The following is a 7546-nucleotide window of genomic DNA, read 5'->3' on the forward strand; positions in this document are numbered from 1 at the left end:
GGGTGGTGCCGGGGGTCATCGTGGTGGGGCAGGCGCGTGTCGCGGAGGCGTGCCGCGGCTCGGCGTGGGTCGGCGAGGCTGCAGCGTGGGGTGGGAGCGTGGTGCCGGTGGCCCGAGGGGCCTGTTTGCGGGGCAGGGGTGCGTGGGGATGTGAGCGGGTGGTGCCGGGGGTCATCGTGGTGGGGCAGGCGCGTGTCGCGGAGGCGTGCCGCGGCTCGGCGTGGGTCGGCGAGGCTGCAGCGTGGGGTGGGAGCGTGGTGCCGGTGGCCCGAGGGGCCTGTTTGCGGGGCAGGGGTGCGTGGGGATGTGAGCGGGTGGTGCCGGGGGTCATCGTGGTGGGGCAGGCGCGTGTCGCGGAGGCGTGCCGCGGCTCGGCGTGGGTCGGTGGGGCTGCAGCGTGGGGGGGCAGGAGCGTGGTTGTGGTCACCCGAGAGGGCTCTTGGCGGGGAGAGGGCTGCCTACGGCCATACCACCCTGAGAACGCCCGATCTCGTCTGATCTCGGAAGCTAAGCAGGGTCGGGCCCGGTTAGTACTTGGATGGGAGACCGCCTGGGAATACCGGGTGCTGTAGGCTTTTGGTTTTGGCCTTGGCGGCGGGGCGGCCCCTCTTTTCTTTTCTTTTCTTTTCTTTTCTTGCTGCGGTGTTGCGGGTGGAGGGGCAGGTGTGTGCGGCTGAGGGCGGGGGTCGTGGCGGTGGGGCAGGTGTGCTCTGCGACTGCCTGGCGCTCGGCTCTGTGGGTGGGTGGGGCTGCAGCGTGGGGTGGGAGCGCGGCTGTGGTCACCCGAGAGGGCTCTTTGCGGGGCAGGGGTGCGTGGGGATGTGAGCGGGTGGTGCCGGGGGTCATCGTGGTGGGGCAGGCGCGTGTCGCGGAGGCGTGCCGCGGCTCGGCGTGGGTCGGCGAGGCTGCAGCGTGGGGTGGGAGCGTGGTGCCGGTGGCCCGAGGGGCCTGTTTGCGGGGCAGGGGTGCGTGGGGATGTGAGCGGGTGGTGCCGGGGGTCATCGTGGTGGGGCAGGCGCGTGTCGCGGAGGCGTGCCGCGGCTCGGCGTGGGTCGGCGAGGCTGCAGCGTGGGGTGGGAGCGTGGTGCCGGTGGCCCGAGGGGCCTGTTTGCGGGGCAGGGGTGCGTGGGGATGTGAGCGGGTGGTGCCGGGGGTCATCGTGGTGGGGCAGGCGCGTGTCGCGGAGGCGTGCCGCGGCTCGGCGTGGGTCGGCGAGGCTGCAGCGTGGGGTGGGAGCGCGGCTGTGGTCACCCGAGAGGGCTCTTTGCGGGGCAGGGGTGCGTGGGGATGTGAGCGGGTGGTGCCGGGGGTCATCGTGGTGGGGCAGGCGCGTGTCGCGGAGGCGTGCCGCGGCTCGGCGTGGGTCGGCGAGGCTGCAGCGTGGGGTGGGAGCGTGGTGCCGGTGGCCCGAGGGGCCTGTTTGCGGGGCAGGGGTGCGTGGGGATGTGAGCGGGTGGTGCCGGGGGTCATCGTGGTGGGGCAGGCGCGTGTCGCGGAGGCGTGCCGCGGCTCGGCGTGGGTCGGCGAGGCTGCAGCGTGGGGTGGGAGCGTGGTGCCGGTGGCCCGAGGGGCCTGTTTGCGGGGCAGGGGTGCGTGGGGATGTGAGCGGGTGGTGCCGGGGGTCATCGTGGTGGGGCAGGCGCGTGTCGCGGAGGCGTGCCGCGGCTCGGCGTGGGTCGGCGAGGCTGCAGCGTGGGGTGGGAGCGCGGCTGTGGTCACCCGAGAGGGCTCTTTGCGGGGCAGGGGTGCGTGGGGATGTGAGCGGGTGGTGCCGGGGGTCATCGTGGTGGGGCAGGCGCGTGTCGCGGAGGCGTGCCGCGGCTCGGCGTGGGTCGGCGAGGCTGCAGCGTGGGGTGGGAGCGTGGTGCCGGTGGCCCGAGGGGCCTGTTTGCGGGGCAGGGGTGCGTGGGGATGTGAGCGGGTGGTGCCGGGGGTCATCGTGGTGGGGCAGGCGCGTGTCGCGGAGGCGTGCCGCGGCTCGGCGTGGGTCGGTGGGGCTGCAGTGTGGGGGGGCAGGAGCGTGGTTGTGGTCACCCGAGAGGGCTCTTGGCGGGGAGAGGGCTGCCTACGGCCATACCACCCTGAGAACGCCCGATCTCGTCTGATCTCGGAAGCTAAGCAGGGTCGGGCCCGGTTAGTACTTGGATGGGAGACCGCCTGGGAATACCGGGTGCTGTAGGCTTTTGGTTTTGGCCTTGGCGGCGGGGCGGCCCCTCTTTTCTTTTCTTTTCTTTTCTTTTCTTGCTGCGGTGTTGCGGGTGGAGGGGCAGGTGTGTGCGGCTGAGGGCGGGGGTCGTGGCGGTGGGGCAGGTGTGCTCTGCGACTGCCTGGCGCTCGGCTCTGTGGGTGGGTGGGGCTGCAGCGTGGGGTGGGAGCGCGGCTGTGGTCACCCGAGAGGGCTCTTTGCGGGGCAGGGGTGCGTGGGGATGTGAGCGGGTGGTGCCGGGGGTCATCGTGGTGGGGCAGGCGCGTGTCGCGGAGGCGTGCCGCGGCTCGGCGTGGGTCGGCGAGGCTGCAGCGTGGGGTGGGAGCGTGGTGCCGGTGGCCCGAGGGGCCTGTTTGCGGGGCAGGGGTGCGTGGGGATGTGAGCGGGTGGTGCCGGGGGTCATCGTGGTGGGGCAGGCGCGTGTCGCGGAGGCGTGCCGCGGCTCGGCGTGGGTCGGCGAGGCTGCAGCGTGGGGTGGGAGCGTGGTGCCGGTGGCCCGAGGGGCCTGTTTGCGGGGCAGGGGTGCGTGGGGATGTGAGCGGGTGGTGCCGGGGGTCATCGTGGTGGGGCAGGCGCGTGTCGCGGAGGCGTGCCGCGGCTCGGCGTGGGTCGGCGAGGCTGCAGCGTGGGGTGGGAGCGCGGCTGTGGTCACCCGAGAGGGCTCTTTGCGGGGCAGGGGTGCGTGGGGATGTGAGCGGGTGGTGCCGGGGGTCATCGTGGTGGGGCAGGCGCGTGTCGCGGAGGCGTGCCGCGGCTCGGCGTGGGTCGGCGAGGCTGCAGCGTGGGGTGGGAGCGTGGTGCCGGTGGCCCGAGGGGCCTGTTTGCGGGGCAGGGGTGCGTGGGGATGTGAGCGGGTGGTGCCGGGGGTCATCGTGGTGGGGCAGGCGCGTGTCGCGGAGGCGTGCCGCGGCTCGGCGTGGGTCGGCGAGGCTGCAGCGTGGGGTGGGAGCGTGGTGCCGGTGGCCCGAGGGGCCTGTTTGCGGGGCAGGGGTGCGTGGGGATGTGAGCGGGTGGTGCCGGGGGTCATCGTGGTGGGGCAGGCGCGTGTCGCGGAGGCGTGCCGCGGCTCGGCGTGGGTCGGCGAGGCTGCAGCGTGGGGTGGGAGCGCGGCTGTGGTCACCCGAGAGGGCTCTTTGCGGGGCAGGGGTGCGTGGGGATGTGAGCGGGTGGTGCCGGGGGTCATCGTGGTGGGGCAGGCGCGTGTCGCGGAGGCGTGCCGCGGCTCGGCGTGGGTCGGCGAGGCTGCAGCGTGGGGTGGGAGCGTGGTGCCGGTGGCCCGAGGGGCCTGTTTGCGGGGCAGGGGTGCGTGGGGATGTGAGCGGGTGGTGCCGGGGGTCATCGTGGTGGGGCAGGCGCGTGTCGCGGAGGCGTGCCGCGGCTCGGCGTGGGTCGGTGGGGCTGCAGTGTGGGGGGGCAGGAGCGTGGTTGTGGTCACCCGAGAGGGCTCTTGGCGGGGAGAGGGCTGCCTACGGCCATACCACCCTGAGAACGCCCGATCTCGTCTGATCTCGGAAGCTAAGCAGGGTCGGGCCCGGTTAGTACTTGGATGGGAGACCGCCTGGGAATACCGGGTGCTGTAGGCTTTTGGTTTTGGCCTTGGCGGCGGGGCGGCCCCTCTTTTCTTTTCTTTCTTTTCTTGCTGCGGTGTTGCGGGTGGAGGGGCAGGTGTGTGCGGCTGAGGGCGGGGGTCGTGGCGGTGGGGCAGGTGTGCTCTGCGACTGCCTGGCGCTCGGCTCTGTGGGTGGGTGGGGCTGCAGCGTGGGGTGGGAGCGCGGCTGTGGTCACCCGAGAGGGCTCTTTGCGGGGCAGGGGTGCGTGGGGATGTGAGCGGGTGGTGCCGGGGGTCATCGTGGTGGGGCAGGCGCGTGTCGCGGAGGCGTGCCGCGGCTCGGCGTGGGTCGGCGAGGCTGCAGCGTGGGGTGGGAGCGTGGTGCCGGTGGCCCGAGGGGCCTGTTTGCGGGGCAGGGGTGCGTGGGGATGTGAGCGGGTGGTGCCGGGGGTCATCGTGGTGGGGCAGGCGCGTGTCGCGGAGGCGTGCCGCGGCTCGGCGTGGGTCGGCGAGGCTGCAGCGTGCGGTGGGAGCGTGGCTGTGGTCATCCGAGAGGGCTCTTTGCGGGGCAGGGGTGCGTGGGGATGTGAGCGGGTGGTGCCGGGGGTCATCGTGGTGGGGCAGGCGCGTGTCGCGGAGGCGTGCCGCGGCTCGGCGTGGGTCGGCGAGGCTGCAGCGTGGGGTGGGAGCGCGGCTGTGGTCACCCGAGAGGGCTCTTTGCGGGGCAGGGGTGCGTGGGGATGTGAGCGGGTGGTGCCGGGGGTCATCGTGGTGGGGCAGGCGCGTGTCGCGGAGGCGTGCCGCGGCTCGGCGTGGGTCGGCGAGGCTGCAGCGTGGGGTGGGAGCGTGGTGCCGGTGGCCCGAGGGGCCTGTTTGCGGGGCAGGGGTGCGTGGGGATGTGAGCGGGTGGTGCCGGGGGTCATCGTGGTGGGGCAGGCGCGTGTCGCGGAGGCGTGCCGCGGCTCGGCGTGGGTCGGCGAGGCTGCAGCGTGGGGTGGGAGCGTGGTGCCGGTGGCCCGAGGGGCCTGTTTGCGGGGCAGGGGTGCGTGGGGATGTGAGCGGGTGGTGCCGGGGGTCATCGTGGTGGGGCAGGCGCGTGTCGCGGAGGCGTGCCGCGGCTCGGCGTGGGTCGGCGAGGCTGCAGCGTGCGGTGGGAGCGTGGCTGTGGTCATCCGAGAGGGCTCTTTGCGGGGCAGGGGTGCGTGGGGATGTGAGCGGGTGGTGCCGGGGGTCATCGTGGTGGGGCAGGCGCGTGTCGCGGAGGCGTGCCGCGGCTCGGCGTGGGTCGGCGAGGCTGCAGCGTGGGGTGGGAGCGCGGCTGTGGTCACCCGAGAGGGCTCTTTGCGGGGCAGGGGTGCGTGGGGATGTGAGCGGGTGGTGCCGGGGGTCATCGTGGTGGGGCAGGCGCGTGTCGCGGAGGCGTGCCGCGGCTCGGCGTGGGTCGGCGAGGCTGCAGCGTGGGGTGGGAGCGTGGTGCCGGTGGCCCGAGGGGCCTGTTTGCGGGGCAGGGGTGCGTGGGGATGTGAGCGGGTGGTGCCGGGGGTCATCGTGGTGGGGCAGGCGCGTGTCGCGGAGGCGTGCCGCGGCTCGGCGTGGGTCGGCGAGGCTGCAGCGTGGGGTGGGAGCGTGGTGCCGGTGGCCCGAGGGGCCTGTTTGCGGGGCAGGGGTGCGTGGGGATGTGAGCGGGTGGTGCCGGGGGTCATCGTGGTGGGGCAGGCGCGTGTCGCGGAGGCGTGCCGCGGCTCGGCGTGGGTCGGTGGGGCTGCAGTGTGGGGGGGCAGGAGCGTGGTTGTGGTCACCCGAGAGGGCTCTTGGCGGGGAGAGGGCTGCCTACGGCCATACCACCCTGAGAACGCCCGATCTCGTCTGATCTCGGAAGCTAAGCAGGGTCGGGCCCGGTTAGTACTTGGATGGGAGACCGCCTGGGAATACCGGGTGCTGTAGGCTTTTGGTTTTGGCCTTGGCGGCGGGGCGGCCCCTCTTTTCTTTTCTTTTCTTTTCTTTTCTTGCTGCGGTGTTGCGGGTGGAGGGGCAGGTGTGTGCGGCTGAGGGCGGGGGTCGTGGCGGTGGGGCAGGTGTGCTCTGCGACTGCCTGGCGCTCGGCTCTGTGGGTGGGTGGGGCTGCAGCGTGGGGTGGGAGCGCGGCTGTGGTCACCCGAGAGGGCTCTTTGCGGGGCAGGGGTGCGTGGGGATGTGAGCGGGTGGTGCCGGGGGTCATCGTGGTGGGGCAGGCGCGTGTCGCGGAGGCGTGCCGCGGCTCGGCGTGGGTCGGCGAGGCTGCAGCGTGGGGTGGGAGCGTGGTGCCGGTGGCCCGAGGGGCCTGTTTGCGGGGCAGGGGTGCGTGGGGATGTGAGCGGGTGGTGCCGGGGGTCATCGTGGTGGGGCAGGCGCGTGTCGCGGAGGCGTGCCGCGGCTCGGCGTGGGTCGGCGAGGCTGCAGCGTGGGGTGGGAGCGTGGTGCCGGTGGCCCGAGGGGCCTGTTTGCGGGGCAGGGGTGCGTGGGGATGTGAGCGGGTGGTGCCGGGGGTCATCGTGGTGGGGCAGGCGCGTGTCGCGGAGGCGTGCCGCGGCTCGGCGTGGGTCGGCGAGGCTGCAGCGTGGGGTGGGAGCGCGGCTGTGGTCACCCGAGAGGGCTCTTTGCGGGGCAGGGGTGCGTGGGGATGTGAGCGGGTGGTGCCGGGGGTCATCGTGGTGGGGCAGGCGCGTGTCGCGGAGGCGTGCCGCGGCTCGGCGTGGGTCGGCGAGGCTGCAGCGTGGGGTGGGAGCGTGGTGCCGGTGGCCCGAGGGGCCTGTTTGCGGGGCAGGGGTGCGTGGGGATGTGAGCGGGTGGTGCCGGGGGTCATCGTGGTGGGGCAGGCGCGTGTCGCGGAGGCGTGCCGCGGCTCGGCGTGGGTCGGCGAGGCTGCAGCGTGGGGTGGGAGCGTGGTGCCGGTGGCCCGAGGGGCCTGTTTGCGGGGCAGGGGTGCGTGGGGATGTGAGCGGGTGGTGCCGGGGGTCATCGTGGTGGGGCAGGCGCGTGTCGCGGAGGCGTGCCGCGGCTCGGCGTGGGTCGGCGAGGCTGCAGCGTGGGGTGGGAGCGCGGCTGTGGTCACCCGAGAGGGCTCTTTGCGGGGCAGGGGTGCGTGGGGATGTGAGCGGGTGGTGCCGGGGGTCATCGTGGTGGGGCAGGCGCGTGTCGCGGAGGCGTGCCGCGGCTCGGCGTGGGTCGGCGAGGCTGCAGCGTGGGGTGGGAGCGTGGTGCCGGTGGCCCGAGGGGCCTGTTTGCGGGGCAGGGGTGCGTGGGGATGTGAGCGGGTGGTGCCGGGGGTCATCGTGGTGGGGCAGGCGCGTGTCGCGGAGGCGTGCCGCGGCTCGGCGTGGGTCGGCGAGGCTGCAGCGTGGGGTGGGAGCGTGGTGCCGGTGGCCCGAGGGGCCTGTTTGCGGGGCAGGGGTGCGTGGGGATGTGAGCGGGTGGTGCCGGGGGTCATCGTGGTGGGGCAGGCGCGTGTCGCGGAGGCGTGCCGCGGCTCGGCGTGGGTCGGCGAGGCTGCAGCGTGGGGTGGGAGCACGGCTGTGGTCACCCGAGAGGGCTCTTTGCGGGGCAGGGGTGCGTGGGGATGTGAGCGGGTGGTGCCGGGGGTCATCGTGGTGGGGCAGGCGCGTGTCGCGGAGGCGTGCCGCGGCTCGGCGTGGGTCGGCGAGGCTGCAGCGTGGGGTGGGAGCGTGGTGCCGGTGGCCCGAGGGGCCTGTTTGCGGGGCAGGGGTGCGTGGGGATGTGAGCGGGTGGTGCCGGGGGTCATCGTGGTGGGGCAG

The 7546-nt window shown here is 74.2% G+C and overlaps 4 non-coding genes across 4 annotated transcripts; all 4 read left to right on the forward strand.

The window, feature by feature from the left end:
- The first annotated feature begins 456 nt into the window (after positions 1-456).
- LOC142033495 (5S ribosomal RNA) lies at positions 457-575 on the forward strand. Its single transcript, XR_012651209.1, has one exon. It is a non-coding gene; the product is annotated as a 5S ribosomal RNA (ribosomal RNA).
- Positions 576-2063: 1488 nt separating this feature from the next.
- On the forward strand, positions 2064-2182 carry LOC142033496 (5S ribosomal RNA). Its single transcript, XR_012651210.1, has one exon. It is a non-coding gene; the product is annotated as a 5S ribosomal RNA (ribosomal RNA).
- A 1488-nt stretch (positions 2183-3670) lies between these two features.
- Positions 3671-3789, forward strand: LOC142033497 (5S ribosomal RNA). Its single transcript, XR_012651211.1, has one exon. It is a non-coding gene; the product is annotated as a 5S ribosomal RNA (ribosomal RNA).
- A 1794-nt stretch (positions 3790-5583) lies between these two features.
- On the forward strand, positions 5584-5702 carry LOC142033498 (5S ribosomal RNA). The gene has a single exon (XR_012651212.1). It is a non-coding gene; the product is annotated as a 5S ribosomal RNA (ribosomal RNA).
- The last annotated feature ends 1844 nt before the right edge of the window (positions 5703-7546 follow it).

Source organism: Buteo buteo, chromosome 7, assembly GCF_964188355.1.
Source record: "Buteo buteo chromosome 7, bButBut1.hap1.1, whole genome shotgun sequence".
Classification (NCBI taxonomy): Eukaryota; Metazoa; Chordata; class Aves; order Accipitriformes; family Accipitridae; genus Buteo; species Buteo buteo.